The sequence below is a fragment of the Falco peregrinus genome, chromosome 5 (assembly GCF_023634155.1).
Source record: "Falco peregrinus isolate bFalPer1 chromosome 5, bFalPer1.pri, whole genome shotgun sequence".
NCBI lineage: Eukaryota > Metazoa > Chordata > Aves > Falconiformes > Falconidae > Falco > Falco peregrinus.
This window is the reverse complement of record NC_073725.1, coordinates 17298643-17315579: the sequence shown is the minus strand read 5'-3', so window position 1 is coordinate 17315579 and position 16937 is coordinate 17298643. Positions and strand designations below refer to the sequence as shown.

General features: G+C 43.3%; 1 protein-coding gene across 4 annotated transcripts in view; it reads left to right on the top strand.

Moving 5' to 3' along the window:
• Positions 1–7449: 7449 nt before the first annotated feature.
• TRAK1 (trafficking kinesin protein 1) overlaps positions 7450–16937 on the top strand; it is a 140707-nt gene continuing 131219 nt past the window's right edge. The window contains exon 1 of one of the 4 annotated variants that reach the window (XM_055803792.1): positions 7450–7642. The gene's annotated coding sequence lies outside the window, so the exon portion shown is untranslated. Of the gene's footprint in view, positions 7643–8148; positions 8360–15081; positions 15364–16937 lie in introns of those variants that run through there. The other 3 variants (XM_055803793.1, XM_055803795.1, XM_055803798.1) reach the window with 3 other exon arrangements.

Genomic DNA, 16937 nt, shown 5'->3' with positions numbered 1-16937 from the left:
AAAAGAAGTAGTTAATAGGTGGTAGAAGTAGTAGTTAATAGGAAGGATTCAATGTTTCTTCAGGCTGCGTGACAACAGATGGCTGGGTTTTTTACACACCCACACCCCCACACACACTCACACCCCCGTACGCAACATTTCATTATGAATTTAAACCTCCCAAATACTGGAAAAAAGGAACAATAAAACCAAATCATCCTATTTGGGAGAGGGATGTTAGGGACATGTCAGTTGCAAGAAGCTCTTTGGTTTTGTTTCATAACCTTCGCAGACAGTGGAGGCTGTAGGCACAGAGCACAGATCTGGAGGAAATGAAGCTTCATTAGTTACACAGCTTGCCAAAAATTCTGTCACAGTTCAGCTGCTGAGGGGTTTGGTAGAGAGCCTACAAAACTGGTAAGAAGTCGGTGCTGCCCACCAGGATAATTTCTGCTGGTTTACTGGATACCCACATAGAATTGACTGGACTCACAAGCACTGAAAGGTATCACGTGCGCGTCCACAGCAAAATTGCTCACTCCTTAACAGCTCCAGATCCTGCCCCACTGTGCACCATAAGTTTTCAGCAATTGCAGAGTTGTTCTGTAATTACCAGTGAAGCTACAGCTTTGAAGCTGCACAAACTATTTTTTTCCATTTCTTTTTTTAATGTTAATGAGTAGTTGACTAGATATAAATAAACCAAATGTCTAAGTATACATCACCTAGTTTCTTTTAGTAAGCACAAGAAAAGTATGCTTTGAAGAGGGGTTTATTTAGATTTCAGAAAACTGTGTATTTTATCTTTGGCTCTGTTGCGAGTGACCGATATAAAGGAGAAGGAATAGAATATTAGCTCAACTGCAGACCTGTCCTGAGAGCAGCCTGATGACACATCACTTAATTTCATTGTCCCTGTCCAAGAGGACAAAACTAAGTCACAATATCAAGTTGTGACACAATATCAAGTTGCCTTTGCTTCCAAATTTCTAGTGTTCCTATGTACAGCTTTCTGTTAAATTAGCCTGGGTTAGGGATCATTTCTTTACAAAGGGGGTAAATGCCCCATTCTAGTGGAGTGAGATGGTATGAACTTTAACGAAGTCTGTTGTTGAAATCTTCATGTAATAGTGGCAATAGTATTAGAAATTACAGAGAAACACCTAAAATGCTTTAAGAACAAACTAGATCGCTTTTCAAATTAAGTGTCTCCATAATGAAGAATTTTCAGTGTAATTAAAGGCAGACACAGGGGGATGTGTTGACTTCAACACCTCTTTTTTCCAATACCTTTTAGGAACTATGGCACTTTTTTATTGTTGATACACACTTCATTACATGTCTACCTTTCGTACCATCTGGATGCACAATTTCAATGTACTCCAGATGGGGAATTTTGCCTTTGATTTGGTATAAAAATGGGGAATTATCTCTTTAAACATGCCATTTGCTTCCAATACAAGAGTTATCTTGAAGAAATAATCTAAATACAAGGACCGATAAGGGATGTAATTGTAAGACCCTAATCTTTGGCCTTTTTCTTACTGTTTTAGTCTGTTACTCCTTTAGTCTGTAACTAAGCATGACTGAGCATTTTACTTAACTGCAGTAAACTTTTCTGTGGGAATATTTTCAGTGTTCAGGAATGGAATGCAAAATATTCTCTCTGCTGTTTGCACCATTTCAATACTCTTAGCAATCCGTACAGCAAACTCAGCCCTGTTCTTTGCCTGGCTATTATATCAGATGGTCAGATATAATCAAATTCTTGTTCTCAAATAAATATTTGATCTAATTTAAGGTAAACTGAGATCTTGTGATTGAAAACACATAGTTCAGGAATGCTTAAACTTTACTGCATTACCCTCAGTGGGTACTACGGAAGCCTCTAACAGTTTGCCTGGCTCCCAAAAGCCTGACTAGTAGGCTATAATTTTAAGGTATGTTTACATGTTTTGTTTTCCTTTGACAAGAGGATCTTTTCTCTAGGTTGCTGCAATGCCTGTTGAAGATGCTATACAGTTCTGGTTTATTTTGCCACATGTACTAGGTTTTCTCCCAGCTATCATGATTACTCATGCTCTATCCCATCTTGCTAGTACATGGTGTCTCTTTCTATTCCAGACTGACCCCGTTCTCAAGAGAGTGTCTATTCTCAGCATGCTGGGTATGATGATTCAGTCACTTGTATATAATATTTTTATGTTGCATTTGCCTTGATGGTTCTGTCATTCCTGGAAAGTACATGGGGTCACTTTTCTGGCCTTTGACCATTTTAGCAGAGTGATGGACATGAACACACCTTTATATTGAGGTTTTTATTTTCAAATTCTTTTCCAGCATCCTCTTGAAACTAGTGCATACTTTCATTGTTCAAGTGAAACTATGTGTGTTTTTATTTTTGCATTTCTGTGGTAATATTAAGGTTCTCACATTTTGATATAGTCACCTTGTTTTTCTGCTACAAGGCTGCTGTATTCACTGGTCCTTCTAAAAGTTGCTGAATAAATTCAAATGTTACCATTCCAGTATTGTATGCTGATGATATTTGGGAGTAGCAGTGATTTTTCAAATTCTTTGGTAGTTTCTGGGATTCTTGTTTGGAAATCTGTTTTCTCCATCATAAGTTGACCTTTTCACTGAGGAAATGTTATTGCAAAACAGTCCTTGCCAATGTATTTGTTTCATGGGTGAGGGAAAATCTAGTAGTGGTTTCTTTCACAAGAACGTGGGTCCAAATCTCACCTCACTGGATCAGCTTGTAAGGTCACCAGTACTGCGTGTGTAGCATGCTTGTGTTGCCTCTTCCTCCCTTATGGTCTCAATGCTTTGCATATGTCTATGAATTGAAAGAGATATGGCAAGATAGAAATTTAAATACTGCAAATTTTAATACTCTCTGATTTAATACCTTTAAAGGCTGGTATATTACAAGCAGCTTTTACCTTTCCAGAATCATTGAGTTTCCTTGGGAAGTCAGCAACTGTTCTGTGTATGATACTGAAGTAAAAACCAACTTCCTTTTTTTTTTTTTCCCCCCGATTGAGTTTTATCTGCTAATGAGATGGGGTTAATTGTTATGGACTACCACAGTTTCTGCCAGGCATTCCTCATATCACATTCCTGAGTATCATCAGCTCTGATGCTGGCAGAGCTGGTAATTCTTCTGCAGCAAGGTTCACTACTAACAGCATTCCCAACACCTAAGCCTACCTGCTGGGTTCCACAATATGATGAGATGATGGCCTTGCTTGTGCAGGAAGGCTGAATAAGCCTTATCAAAATTTTGCTGTTTAGTGACTGTCATGCTGCTTATGTAATTTTGAGATTATGTAAATTATTAGGGATGCTTTCTTTTTCTGTGTATTTCAGTTCAAACAATTCCTTATTCTAATGCAATAGATGGTATGTAAAGCAGATGCAGTACTGGTTGAATTGCTTTCATCTGTTCTAGGTATAACATGTTGGGAGGACATCCCATTTTCTTCAAATACATTCAGCAGTTCAAACTCAACACAAGAGTCAAATGCTTTATTATCAAGTATACAGATTGACTGTTTCAGCAGAAAGCAATGGCTTTTATGTTGCATATTCTGAAGCTGCATCCTGATTAGAATTCACAATGTCTTGAAGGTATTATCATCATTCCACAGTGTAAATTTCATTTGGCTTTGCTTGATTTTACTTTTTTTTCCTTTTCTTGCAAAATGCATGCCTGGCACATTCATCATTAGCCCACTATCTTGCATTTAATTTCCTCTTTGTTTGTGTACTTGTCTTGACTTCTAATGCTAATCTGAGCTTTATAAACTATTTACTCCAACTTGCATTTCATTAATGTCATATATGTGCAAAAACCCATCCTCTGACTCACTTTTTGCCGCCTTTGTGTTTTTTCAGACTGTAAGTTTTGGAATAATGCTTTATTTTGCCATAATTATTATATATGATCATCTACGCAGGACTTTTTCAATGGGTTTTCTCCTTAAGACCTTTTTATCTTCATTTTATTTGTCTCCTCTAGTTGTGTTTATGCTTTATCTTGTCTATAAACTCTCACTTTTTTGATTTAGCCTCTCATTTTCCTTGTGTTTTTTTTCCAAATTACATGTGTCTGCTCTCCTTAGGTCACAGTTGCAATAACACTACAGGCCAATGCCTGAATAAGTTGGTATTGCTCTTGAAAGATGCAGGAAATAAATTCCTGTAGAAAAGCAGTTAAGAAGGAGAAAGCATTGGTGCTGGCTAATGTTAGCTGGAGGAAGCATAGAGCTCTGAACAAGAAAAGCTTTTCTGCTGATTTGATTCTTCCAGGAAAGGCAGCAACCACAAACCCAGAAAAAAATCCATCAAAAGTACTCACATTTTTATTTTTTCACATGCTCAGTCAGACAACTTGCAAGAATCTATGTGTTTTGATATACAAGTAAAAGCAACAATAGCTTTACAAAAATCACCATTTTAACAAGAAAACATGTTGTACAGGCAGCATTATGCTGACACTGCATACATCCTTTTAAAGGACTTACAGCATTACTTAGTCCCTGCTCATGTAAAAGTGTGAAAAATGAGGCCAGTAACACTAGGTAGTAATGGGAAGAAGCACTGCAACTCCTTTCTTCTTAAATCCACCACACAGCTATTCAGAAACACATGTGTTGGATAAGTTTTAGTAGTTGTTTTTTTTTTTCTCAGATCATTTGTTTATGCCCATTGGAATTAATTTGTTCTCTGAGATTAAAATCATCTACTCTACAATCATAGCTGCAGTTGGGTTCTTCAGCTGGCAAACTAACTAGGTATTTCTGAAACTGGTTTCAAATGCTTTTAAAGCAATATTGTATTTTATGATTGCTTTACAGGGATTATAAAAGAAGTTCTAGAGTGAGGAACATGCAAGAAAAACAACAGCATGCTCACTGAAAAGTATATTTGAGAAGTCTTCTATTTTAGCAGGGTGGAAATAAAAAGTCTGTTCTAGAGATGTAACCAAGAAAGCAAAATTGAGAATGAATGTGATAAGTATCATGCGATAATCAAGAAGAGAGAGGAAATGGAGAGGATAATGAAGACAGAAAGAGAGCACAGCAATCTAGGAAGCTTTTTTAAAGTATCTGGTTACTGGGTCAGTTGCCAGCTTCCGATCTACTAGGTGGATGAATTAAGATGACAGTAAGAATGCAATGTAGTGTGCTTATGTGCACTATAATACCATGCAACAAAAAATCATGAGGATTTGGTGCAGCAACCACCAAACAACTGCTGCTGTATCCCATGACCAGCATACAGACACACGGCTTGCATGCGAGGGGCATGTAATCCTGTAGCCCCAATTTCCCTCCCCTGATATACTCCCACATACTGTGTTTGTGTACAAACAGTGTCATTGCCATTTGTCCCACTGTGAAGGACTTCTTCTCACTCTAACAACTCTTTTCAGTCTCAGCAGAACATCTCAAATCCTTGTTCCTTACAGATGTGACAGGTCAAATGGTTCTTCTCAGCAAGAAGTCTCCAATCACGGAGACTTGTTTCTCTCTATTGTTGGTGTCAATCTTTACTTTTCTTCTTCTTGGTTTTCCTTCTGCCTGCAGATCTTTTCTGCCTTCCGTTTTTTTCAGCACTGGATTTTCTTCCTGGCCTCCGATTCCAAGATGTCTCAGTTGTGTGCCTTCTGTTTTTGTGGAACTGAAAGTTTATTTATTTTATTTTTTTAATCCCTTACCAGCCTACTTTGCTCTTTTTCTGTTTCTCATTGGCATTCTTTAAAGCACAGATCAAACTTCTTTAAAACTACTTCTTCACTGTGCAGACTATAACCCCTCGCTGCTGTCTTGGGCTTATGTTACACATTACATGTAACAAGTGCCCAGCTCTTGCTGAAAGTCTCTATCGCTTGTTTGCAACTCCGCAGTCTTGTTCCCTCTCTTGTGCAACCTCTGTCCCTCATCTGACTCCATTCTTAGCCGTTTCAGGAATTAATCAGAAAACTACCCTTTTTTAAAGTCTCCTGATGTAGCTTACTTACTCACTAACCCCAGGGTCACATGTATACAAGACCAGGCACAAAGGAAGCAACCTTTTTAAAGATACCTAGGCGTTAGACTTCCTAGCAGTAACATGACGTTTCAATTTTGGGGAAGAGTTAGATGAGACTATCAAGATGATTTAGGAGTGCAGCATTACCAAAGGGATGGTTCTGTTCCTCCCTGACAAAGGGTTTCAACTCTTCCTTTGTGCTCGATCCTGATACTTTTATGACCTTAGGGTGAATCTATTTCAGTTCACTGATCTGGCAGAAAACTGACAAGCAAAAAAGTATTATTAGTTCTGTGTCAGGTTAGTAACCAAGTCACTCACTGAGGAATCCTAAGCAGCAGAGCCACAGAAACTCCAGGGGAAATCCAAGAGTGCCTGGCTTGTCCATGGAAGTGGGGAGAGCAGCCTGCTCCTCTTGGCAGCAGCATGCCTTTAGGTTGACTCACATGCCCCATCAACCACATGCACCCTTAGTCACTTCAGGGGATCTGCTCTAAAGACACGCCTGTTTGGCAGGCATCTGTGAATCCTCTGTTGTCCTTGACATATTTCTCTTCTCTCTTCTATCACCCAAGCGCATCCCCATCTGGGATTCTCTTTGTTTGCATCTGTGAAGGGTTGGACCATTTCGTTTTATGGGTTATTCAGGGTCAAACCACGAATCCATTTACACTCTCTCGAGGTTAACATACATCCCACGCTTCCGGAATCCTGTCACCAGCATGACTAGAACTTTTTTGTCTTACCAGCTGTAACCTTGGACACAATTCTGTTCTTCCTTTGCCACTGAACAAAAACAATCAAACCCTCCTCCAGCAAATAGTTCTGTGAGCTGCAGAAATAAGACGGCATGATTTCCTCTGTTTTTTTGTTGGTGTTTTCTTGGTTTTTTTTAATGATTAGATATATTAAGAACCTGAACTGAAGCTTTCCTCTGCAGGTGGGGCATTAATAACTAATCTTTCCCATTGGGGATTTTCTGGTGTCTAATACATCTTGCACACAGATTCCTCTCCTTTGTGCCTCTACCAAAATGCACATTTTGAATGTCTAACTTTCACCACAACCCTCTCTCCTATTCCCGTGTCAGTTCTTCTGTCCACCTGCGCCCCTGCAGCCGGGCTGGGTGCTTCGCCAGGGTTTTGGTCAAGCCTTTTTGCCCGGCCCAGGCAGGCAGCGCTCTCACACGCACCGTGGCAAATTCCGGAATGGGTCCCCGCGGCAGTCAGCCGGCTGTACCAGCCCAGGTCATTCAAAAGCGAGGTGGCCAAGGTGGCCACAAGAAATCCGAACGCCTGTCAGAACCGAGGCCCCCTTCGCTGGCACAGGGCGGGCAGCTGAGCGGGTCTGCGCCGCGCCAGCCCACCCCGCCAGCGCGGAGGCGCCGTGGGCCGGGAGGAAGGGCTTGGGGAGACCGGACCCTGCCGCCCGGCGGGGCCCTCCCCGCCGCCCAGACCGACCCGTGGCCGCTGCCGAGCCAGCTGCATCTCCCCCGCGGCGGGGAGCCGCCCGCTTCTGTCCTGCGGGAGGCGGCAGGAGCCCCGGGGCGGTGCGGGCCCGGCACCCCTCTCCGCAGCGGCCGAGTCCGGGCAGCGTTCGGCCGGGGGAGCCGGCCGAAGCAGCGGTGAGTTACTTGGGTGGGCGGCGGTGGGCAGCGGTACCCGCGCAGCGGCAAACGCCCCCGCCGCGGAGAGCCCGCTCCTGCCCCGGCGCATGGCAGTCCGCCCCGCCGGCCCGGGCCGCGGCGGGGGGCCAGTTGCCGAGCGACGCGCGGCCCCTCCTCCGCGGCAGGGCTGGGCCATGAGGTAATGGCCGCCGGGGAGCGCTGCGACTACCGAGCCAGCGGTGGCCGGCGGCGGCACTCCCCTTCCTGATGCCCCGCCGGCGGCGGGCGGCGCCGCAGCCCCCTAGGTGTCCGCGCCGCCCCGCCTCCCGAGGAGGCCCCGCGGCCCGGCCCGGCGGCGCGGGTGAGGCGAGCGGACCCCGGCGCCTAGCAGCCGCCCCACGTGCGCTGCCGCCCGGCCGGCGGGAGGGGCTCGCAGCGGTGCCGGGCGCTGCCTGAGCGCGGCCGCCGGGGCGGCGGCCCGGCCGGAGCGGCGCGGGAAGAGGGCGCATGAGGCGCCGGCGGGAGGAGGGGGGAGCAGCAGCCCGCCGGCCGCAGCAGCCCCTGCGCGCCACCCGCCGCGGCCTCTCAGCGGCGCGGGCCGCGGCCGAGCCGTGAGGGAAGCAGCAGCCCGGAGGTGGCCGCCGCCGGCAGCGAGGCTCCCCCGGCCCGCGGGGGCGCCGCCGCCCGCCCCCCGCCGCCGTTGCCGGCGCGCGCGCCTGGGGGGCCCGGAGCGGGGTGAGTGCGCCGGGCGGGGCGGGCAGCGGGGGCCGGTTGGCGCGTAACGGTTCGGCGGGGGGGGGCGGGGGCCGCGCGGGGCCACCTCTGCCCCCGCTCGCCGTCGGGTCTCAGGTGAGCGAGCGGCTGCGGGGGGCGCGGGCTGTGCCGCGGCGCTGCGCGGGCGAGGCCTGCTCGCTCGTCGGGGAGCGGGGCGGGTGGCAGAGCAAGGTGCAGCGGCGCCTCCTCCTCTCCTCCTCCTCCTCGGGCCCCCGCAGCCCGGTGGTAGCGGGGCGACCTTCAGAGCAGGCTTGCCCGGGGGCGGGCGGAGCGCTGCGCCCTTTGTCCCTGCCGCCCCCCCAAAGGAGAGAGGCAGCGGGGTATAACCTTTTGCCGAAGGTCAAGAATCGCTTGGCACGTTCGGACTGTGAGTGATTTAGTTAAACCGCTGCCGTGGTCAGGAGGACCCCCGCTTCCAGGGATAGCTTTCATACCCGGGGGGGGCGCACTTGGAAATGTTGTCTTGGTTTCTTCGGTGTCCGGGGTTATGGGTGGCTTTTGGCGGTATATACCTCAGTTTAAAACGGCTGAAATACTCCATGGTGTCTTTTAGCAAGTTTGCGATCTCAGTATCTGCTTTGGTTTGCAGCCGACGGTTTTCAACTACGTCTTTAGATGAGCTTATTTTCAGATAAAATGAGGGAATATCAAAAACCAGAACATCTGCTCAAAGGGTGAGAGCCCAGGCTTCTTATTCTCCCTTGCTTGGACCTTGGGAGAAGCCTCCTGTGTGGGCACTTTTCCCTGTCTTGCAGTCCATAACCTTATTTGAACCTTTCAGTCCACCGAGATTAAATCGTGGGTGTAATGGTTTTTGCAATCAGGAAAGCAACAGCAAAAAAATCAAGCTAAAACAAAACCACAGCAAACAACAGTTATGATGACCTGTTTGCCATATGTGCATGTTTTACTGCTGTGTGTTGTACAGTTTTGTGTACTGTAAGTAATGCCCTGGCCTCTGACCGTACTGGCACTGAACAGTGTTTAAATGTGGTTGTTCCTACTAGGGCTCTTCAGGAGTTTCTGTAAGAAGCCTGGAGGGAGTGTTGTCCCCTAGCCCAGGAACCATATTCACAAAGCTGTGCCTTTCCTGAGGCGCTGTAGCCTGTTCTAATTGAGCCAGAGCAACCTGTGATGACAACACGTAAGAAAATCATTTTAGAAGCCCATAAAAAGAAAATCATGTTAAGCCATGATTACAGCTGTTACTTTTCTGTTTTCCAATGAACACCATTAGGGTTTTTACCCTTCTGTTTTTCCTCCCTTATAATGGAAGGCAAACGTTTACAGCTTTTAATGTGAGCTGGTGAATTAAGTGAAGACCAGATGGCTGTATGTATGGATAGAATTTAAATTCCTATTGAAGTAAAACAAAAGTTTCTATCAGTTGCATGAATGAACTCCCACTTGCCAGTGGATTTAACTGCATGGTGGATGGCAGTAACAGAAATAAGTAACCTCTCTGGATCTATGGCAAAAAACCCCGTAACCAAACAAAAATGTTGCTGTTCATAACTGAGCTTGGTGCCTGTTCTAGAGCACTGGCTAGCACACCGGTATGCTAAAGAAGCATTAATGTGATTCTGTCTCTGAGGGTCCAACTAGTTTAATCCAGAGTCCTGACTAGTGAAGCAGTACCTGCCAGTTTTGCCATGTATATTGATGGCTCTTAACTTGGCATTCTGTCAGTTTGTGGGAGTTACTGAACTTGCATGTACCAGAGAATGAGATCAGATTGGAAAGATTTTGCCTGGAACTGTTTGGAACTCCTGTTCCCCTCTGCTGCAGCTCACACCTGAGCTCCTTTTTGCTTCACACATTACATCTCCTGCAATAGATTACCAGCTGCTTTTGTAGACGTGATTTGATGCTAACCTTCCCGTGTCCTCTGAGGGTTTTCTTTTGACTTTTGAAATATTCCAGCCAGTCTACTTTGGGAGAGAAGAATGAGATTAGTACCATAGAAATTAGTGCAGGTTAAATATTTTTGTTTTAAATATGCACTTGATCAATAATACTGTTTCTTACTGTTGTCACTGTTTAATGTTGGAAAGGAAGAACGCTGGAACTTCCCACTATCTGCTATGATAGGCAATAAGCTGAAAGCAAGAGACTTTTTTTTTTTTTTTTTTTTTTCTCCTAATAGTTTAGCAGAAAGAATTCTCAGAACGAGTGCTATTGAGGCAGCATCTGCAATCTCAAAAGGCAAGGAGTTAAACCCAAACCTTTTACCCTTTCTAAAAACTGTATGTGTTTTTGTTCTTAACAATCTCCTGCATTACTTAAAATTTTCCTTGGGAGAGGGAACATAATCAGAGGGAAGGCAGTGTATGAGTTATGTTTGTTTGAAATTTATTTCTTTCTGAAGTTTTAAAATAGTTTTCTTTGATCTCTAGAGTTTGGGTGGTTTAGTACTCCTTTTAGTACTAGGATCAGAGGTAACATTTGTGGGACATCATTTGTTTTGCGTTGTCTGGATGTTGTACATTGTGAGTGGTTCTTGAGTCAAGGTTGATGAAGGGTTTCTCGTTAATTTGCAGAAAATGGTGTGTTCTTTGTTCCAAATTTTGAAACAGAAACTTTTCCCCCTGCCCTAGCAAAGATTGTTCTGTTTGCAAAAATGGGTGCCGCCTCTAATAAGTCTCTGGCATTAGGCCAGGTACCACTTTAACTCACACAGAACTGTCGCTTGATTTCACATGCTGTTTATTTCACTATACTTCCATATTAATACAAGAACAGGCAGACCAGTATATCAGAAGTCTTGATAACTACCATATGGAATTAGGAGCAGTGTTTTAGCCTGTTGGTCAGAGAACCATTGTTGATAGATAGGCTTTTATAACTGGTTCTGTTTTCCTTTTAAACTGTTCCTTTTCTCCGGATGTACACCTCTGTACAAAGCTTAGCGGCGGCACCAAGATCAAGATTAAAAAATAAACACACGTAAACTGCATGTAAAATGACCAAAGCCATCCTGACAACTCCCTGTGTGATGGTCACGTTAGTTGTTTCTGCTGTGAATGAGATTGACCTTGGTGTGTTGCATAAGGGCTATTAAAAGGAATAGATTCCAGTACTGATTGCACACCAAGTGGCTTTCAGACTTCTCATAAAAACAGTAAGTAGGAGAAATGCTTTCTACTCGCTACATGAGAGCTGTTGCATGTCAGTTGTAGACAGTTCAGTTAATGTACAAAACTTTGTAATGCTGAACTGTAGAACTGGTTTGTGATCTACAGTGCCTGTGCAGTGAAGGTATGTTTGTGGGCCATGTTTGTTATCATTAAAACTCCATGAGCAATGCCTTTGCCTCCTTGGAATGCTGCCATTGTGTGGAGGGCTCAGTTTTGTGGGATCAGAGCTATATGTGGGAGAGAGAAAAATCTTGAGAATTAATTTCCTGTTAAGACAGGCTTTCCAAAGATACCAGTTGGTGTCTGATTCAGAGCCTTCCTGCTTACTCAGTGGTTTGACTGAGGTAGTTGTGTGAGTTCACGAGCACTCCCATTTTACTTTGTAACGAATAACATGATGGCTCCTAAATAAATTTCAGGTTTTCACTGCTAATATTATTTGTTTAAAACTGTCCTTTATTTGAACTTTGATTCATCAGTATGTCTCTCTTTATTGGAGCCTATTGATTGCAGTGCAAAAAGTCATGCTATATAGTCATCCTGCTTTTAGTTGTCCAGCTAAGAGGCTTATTGATAGCACAAACAGATTAGCTGAGAGATAATTCTTAGATTCAATTATGTTGGCAGATTTGCTTTAGTTAAATCGGTTAGTGACTGTACTGCAGTCGATTCTTTGCATTTACAGCTTCTCTGGACAGGATTGTCTAACCTTGCAGTCCATTAGGTGCTGTAAACCCAAATGATGATGCTACTTTTCAAGCATCATATATCATTGTGTGCATGCATTTTGTTTTTCAAGTATTCTGATGGATTAATATATATTAGAGCCCTGTTGTTTTTGCTTGCATTTGTAGCAGAAGTTGAAAACACAGTAGCAGTCAGTAATACAAAGGAGGAAGGAAACGTGAGAAGAGCTTGGTTTAAAAGCTCTCGCAGAGTTTCATTATTAGGTTGTTTTGACATAAGACCATGTTGCTCCTCAGCAGAGCAAATTTTCTCCTGGCTGTGGATTCCTTCTTCTGTCCCCTTCTGTATTATGTTGCTGGGAATCAACTCTGTGATGTAGCCCAGAACTGTTTTCAAGGTTAATTTTCAATCAGATTGTCTGACCTCTGAGCTGCTGAGCAGGCTGTTAGCAGTGAGGCAAAGGAAGCAATAGGAGTAAGTGGCTGAGGCTTAGGTGTCAGGAGGGAAAGTCTTCAGTGAGTATAAGCTGATTTTGAAACTGCTGCACTCTAAGCTTTGATATAACCAACACCAGTTGTGTCTTGGTAGATGAGATGCTAATGCCAAGCCTGACAATAACCTGCTACATATCTATGTGCTTATGGAATATTTTTGACTCATCACCTGTATGAACAGAAGAGAGAAATACTGAGCAGTTGATGTTCTCGGGCTATACAGATATTATCCATTATCATATAGAATGCAAATATACTTAAGAATAAATTTGAATATTTTCATTTTACTAGCTCTCAGTTTGGTCTGCATTTCTGAGTGTTCTTTCCTGAGCAAGATGCCCACAAATTATAGTCTTTATTGTGAATAATGCAGTCCTCAAAACTTAATGTATAAAATAGCATGATTTTAGATTTATAAAGTAATATGAACTAATCTTAGGAAAAAACCACAACCTTGTTTTCCTTCTGCCTTCTTCAGTTATTTGTTCTTAGCAGACTTCTTTGGACAGGCTTTCCCTTTTTAAAACTCATACAAAATCAGCAGAGCTTTTTGCCTTGGGTTTTATAGCGTCAGCAGATAAATGTTTTTCTTCATAGACCATAAGACCAGAAAGAACTGGGTGATCTAGTTTCATTAGCAAAGCTGTGAGCTTATGGCTCCATCCTGAAGTGTTTTCATCCAAGTTAAAACTTCTGTATGTGTTTAATCACTCTGGGCAAAAATTATCCAGGTATTTCTAATTAAATGTTGCTTGTCTAGTGAAACAGCCATGTGAAAATGGCTCATGGTTTCTGTTTTTTTTTTTTTTTTATTTTATTTTTTTTCCTAAACATTTCTTACAATGTGTTCTGAAGTGTTTGGAAAGTAGAAACAAGAGATTTTATTAAGACAATCACTCTTTTCCTCTACTGCTTTTACTTTGTGAATCTCTTGTAACTCTGCAGGCAGTTTGCAAATACTTTTACGTCTTAATGTGTAGTAAAACATATAAATGTTATTTCTTTAGTTTCTTTTTGCAGACCGTTTAAGGAAAGTGAACACCAGAATGAAAAATGACTGGTATAGAAAACGCAATGAGGAGAAATACAAAGCGATTAAGAGTTTGAATTTCTGGGATTCTGCAGGCAATGTATTGTAAAAGGGCAAAGTTGACTTAATGGTTGTGTGTGAAGATAGGAGCTCTGTGGAAAGTGTACCACGTTGTGTTTGGTGGTCACAGCATGGCTGAGGTTGGAAGGGATTCCTGGAAGTCATCTGATCCAACTCCACTGCTCCAGCAGGGCAGCTACAACTGATTGCTGAGGACTGTGTCCAGACATCTTCTGAGTATCTCCAAAGATGGAGACTCCACAACCTCTCTGGGCAACCTGTGCCAGTGCTCAGTCACCCTCACAGTGAAAAATTGTTTCCTGATTTTCAGAGGGAACTTCCTGTGTTTCAGTTGGTACCCATGGCCTCTGGTCCTGTCACTGAGCACCACTGAAAAAAGCCTGGCTCTATTGTCTATGTGCCCTCACTTCAGGTATTTATACACGTTGATGAGATTCGTCTGAGCTTTCTGTTCTCCAGGCTGAACAATCCCAGCTCTCTCAGCCTCTCCTTACAGAGGGATGCTCTAGTCTCCTTTCTTTGTGTTAATGGCCCTTCACATTACTCTCTCTAATATGTTTATGTCTCTCCTACACTGGAGAGCCCAGGACTGCACACAGTACCCCAAGTGTGGCCTCACCAGTACTGAGCAGACGGGAAGGATCACCTCTCTTTCCACCTGTCTGAACAGCTGTTGAAGGAAAAATGTAAGACCACCCTCCTGCCATGCTCTGCTGTGTAACAGTTACAGTGCTTCAAACAAAACATGGAAAAACTGCTTATCGTTAATTTTCAATGCAGTTTAAAATAATGCTGAGTTGACTTGTCACATCTTTTAATAGAAACTAAAGGTTAGGAAAATGTTCATACAGTAGAAAAATAGCCTAGAATGGATGATTAAAAACTGTGGAGACGTTGAAATAGTTATGTGCACCTCTTTGAGGAGGTGAGTTGATTACTGTAGATTGTAACCAATCAGTACATTTCTGTATTGTATGTTCACATAAATTCTCATTTTTAGAGGCAGGTGCTGGTAATGTCATATTGGACTTTAATTTCATGCAGGTAAGGACTCTGCATGAATTATGGTCTGACAGGAGCCATAATTTGGTGTCTAGAGAATACTGAAGTGCAGTTTTATTTGGAGAGAGAGGTATTTTTTAATATTTACATCGATGTCTGCTGCTTGTGGAGATAGAGACTTTTGCACTTGCTGTCCTCTTTAATGTTTGCATAAGTGGAACCTGTATTACTGACAACATGGCCTGTCCCAGAAAGCCTGGTTTCACCATCAGATACTGCACATTTGCATACTTTGCAAGGGGGCACCATCCACTTCCCTGTAGTAAGCAGAAACCTTGCAGTTCAAATCTATACAAACCTAGTGCATGGATTTGCCCCAGTGGTACCTGTAAAATGAGCAGAACTGGAAGACATTGGAGCAATGTCAAAGTCCTGAGACTGTCCTTTAAACCTGTGTTGAATGGGATTTCTTTCTCTGTGGACTGGTCATAGTGGCTGTATTTCTGGGGACGTGTGCACCTTTGGTGTAAAGTGGTAAGGAGGAAATAAATCTTTCTGGTAATATGGTTTCTTATTGTAGATCTTCTCCTGTAGTCACAAATTGCAGTGCCTTCAGAAAGAAGTGGTAGATTTCTGTTTTGCTGTGCTAATACTACAGTAATGATCGCTTCCAGGAAGTTATGGAGGGGGTGGGGATCAGTGTTTACCAAAAACATTACCTTCCTAGAGGCTTGGGCCCTGTAATGAATGAGTTCTGCAAACCTGCATGTGTGAAGGTCATGGCAAGATGAGTCTTTTATGGCTGTATTTCCTGAGGCTTATGTAATCTTGTCAGGTTATAGATAAGCATGTTACAGTTTGATCCAGTGATTTGTGGCTGACCGACCTGAGTGCCACAAATTTCCTGTATAAAGTAATGTGACCTGGAAGTGCTTCTTCTGTTTGTTTGAAATGTTTATAACCTTTGATTATTCTTGTATTTGTTCCCTAGAATTTTACTTCATAATGGTTTTCTCAAAAATCTTGTTTTGCAAGGCATCCAAAGCCATTAGAATGAGAAGACTGAGATGGATTAGATACCGCACTTACCTGGCAGAATACAGTCTTGTCCCAAAGTCCAAAGCAGTCTCTGCTGTCATGCTATTGGATGTATGTTATGCTATGTTTTTTCTGTAGAGAACATTGATTTCTCCATGACACTCACTTGTACTGCTTTTATCTACTAAATGAGACTTCATTTAGGAACTGTTGTACCTTAGGCAAATGTGACTTTCTTAAATATCTTCTCTTTTACATTGCAAAAGCTACAAAACATTTAGTGTAAACTTCTAATGAACTGAGTTTGTTTAAGCATTCATGGGTCACGGAAATCGGTCTTATCTTATTTTGCAAAGGATGGAGGGGGTCAGTGAGATCAAAACATTTGACTGAAGTAATTCAGGAGTTGGTGCCAGTACTAGAATTAATTCCAGTTCTTGTGAATCTCTGTTAAGAAGCCTGGCAGTCTGTTAGGATCAGGGTATTGGCACCCTCTGTGGTATTAGCTGTTCAGGACCTGACATAGAGTATCTGAAACAGACAGCCTCCTCAGTAGATGCAAGTGCTACACTTCCCCTTTTTTATTTACAGTACTAGAGTTGATAATGTACATTACTAATCCTCTTACAAAAGAAAAACTACAGGTGGGCCAGAAGACTCTCCTTTCTCTGAAGAGTGTGTGACTCGCTCAAGTAATTTGCTTGCATTTTAGAAAAGTTTTAAATACACGTCTGGCAGATGGGTTGTTCAGGATATGGTGGGGCTACTGTTGTAGTAGTGATTTTGATGCAATTTCTATGTTCTTTTTGCCTTCAGTAAAACCGAGGGACTATTAAGCTAACCATGGGGTGTCACAAAAAAGGTCAGTGTTCATAATGGGAGTCTGGGATTTCACAAACTGGGAGCACAGCATGTCCAAAACACAGTGCCATCTCACTTTGCTCACTGATGACTGTTCTAGGTAAGTCAGAGTCTCAGAGCTTCTGGAGCCTGACTTACCAACCTCCTCCCTCCAAGAGTAAACACTGCACCCATTTTGTACTATTTACTAGCTTCTGGAGGATACCTGC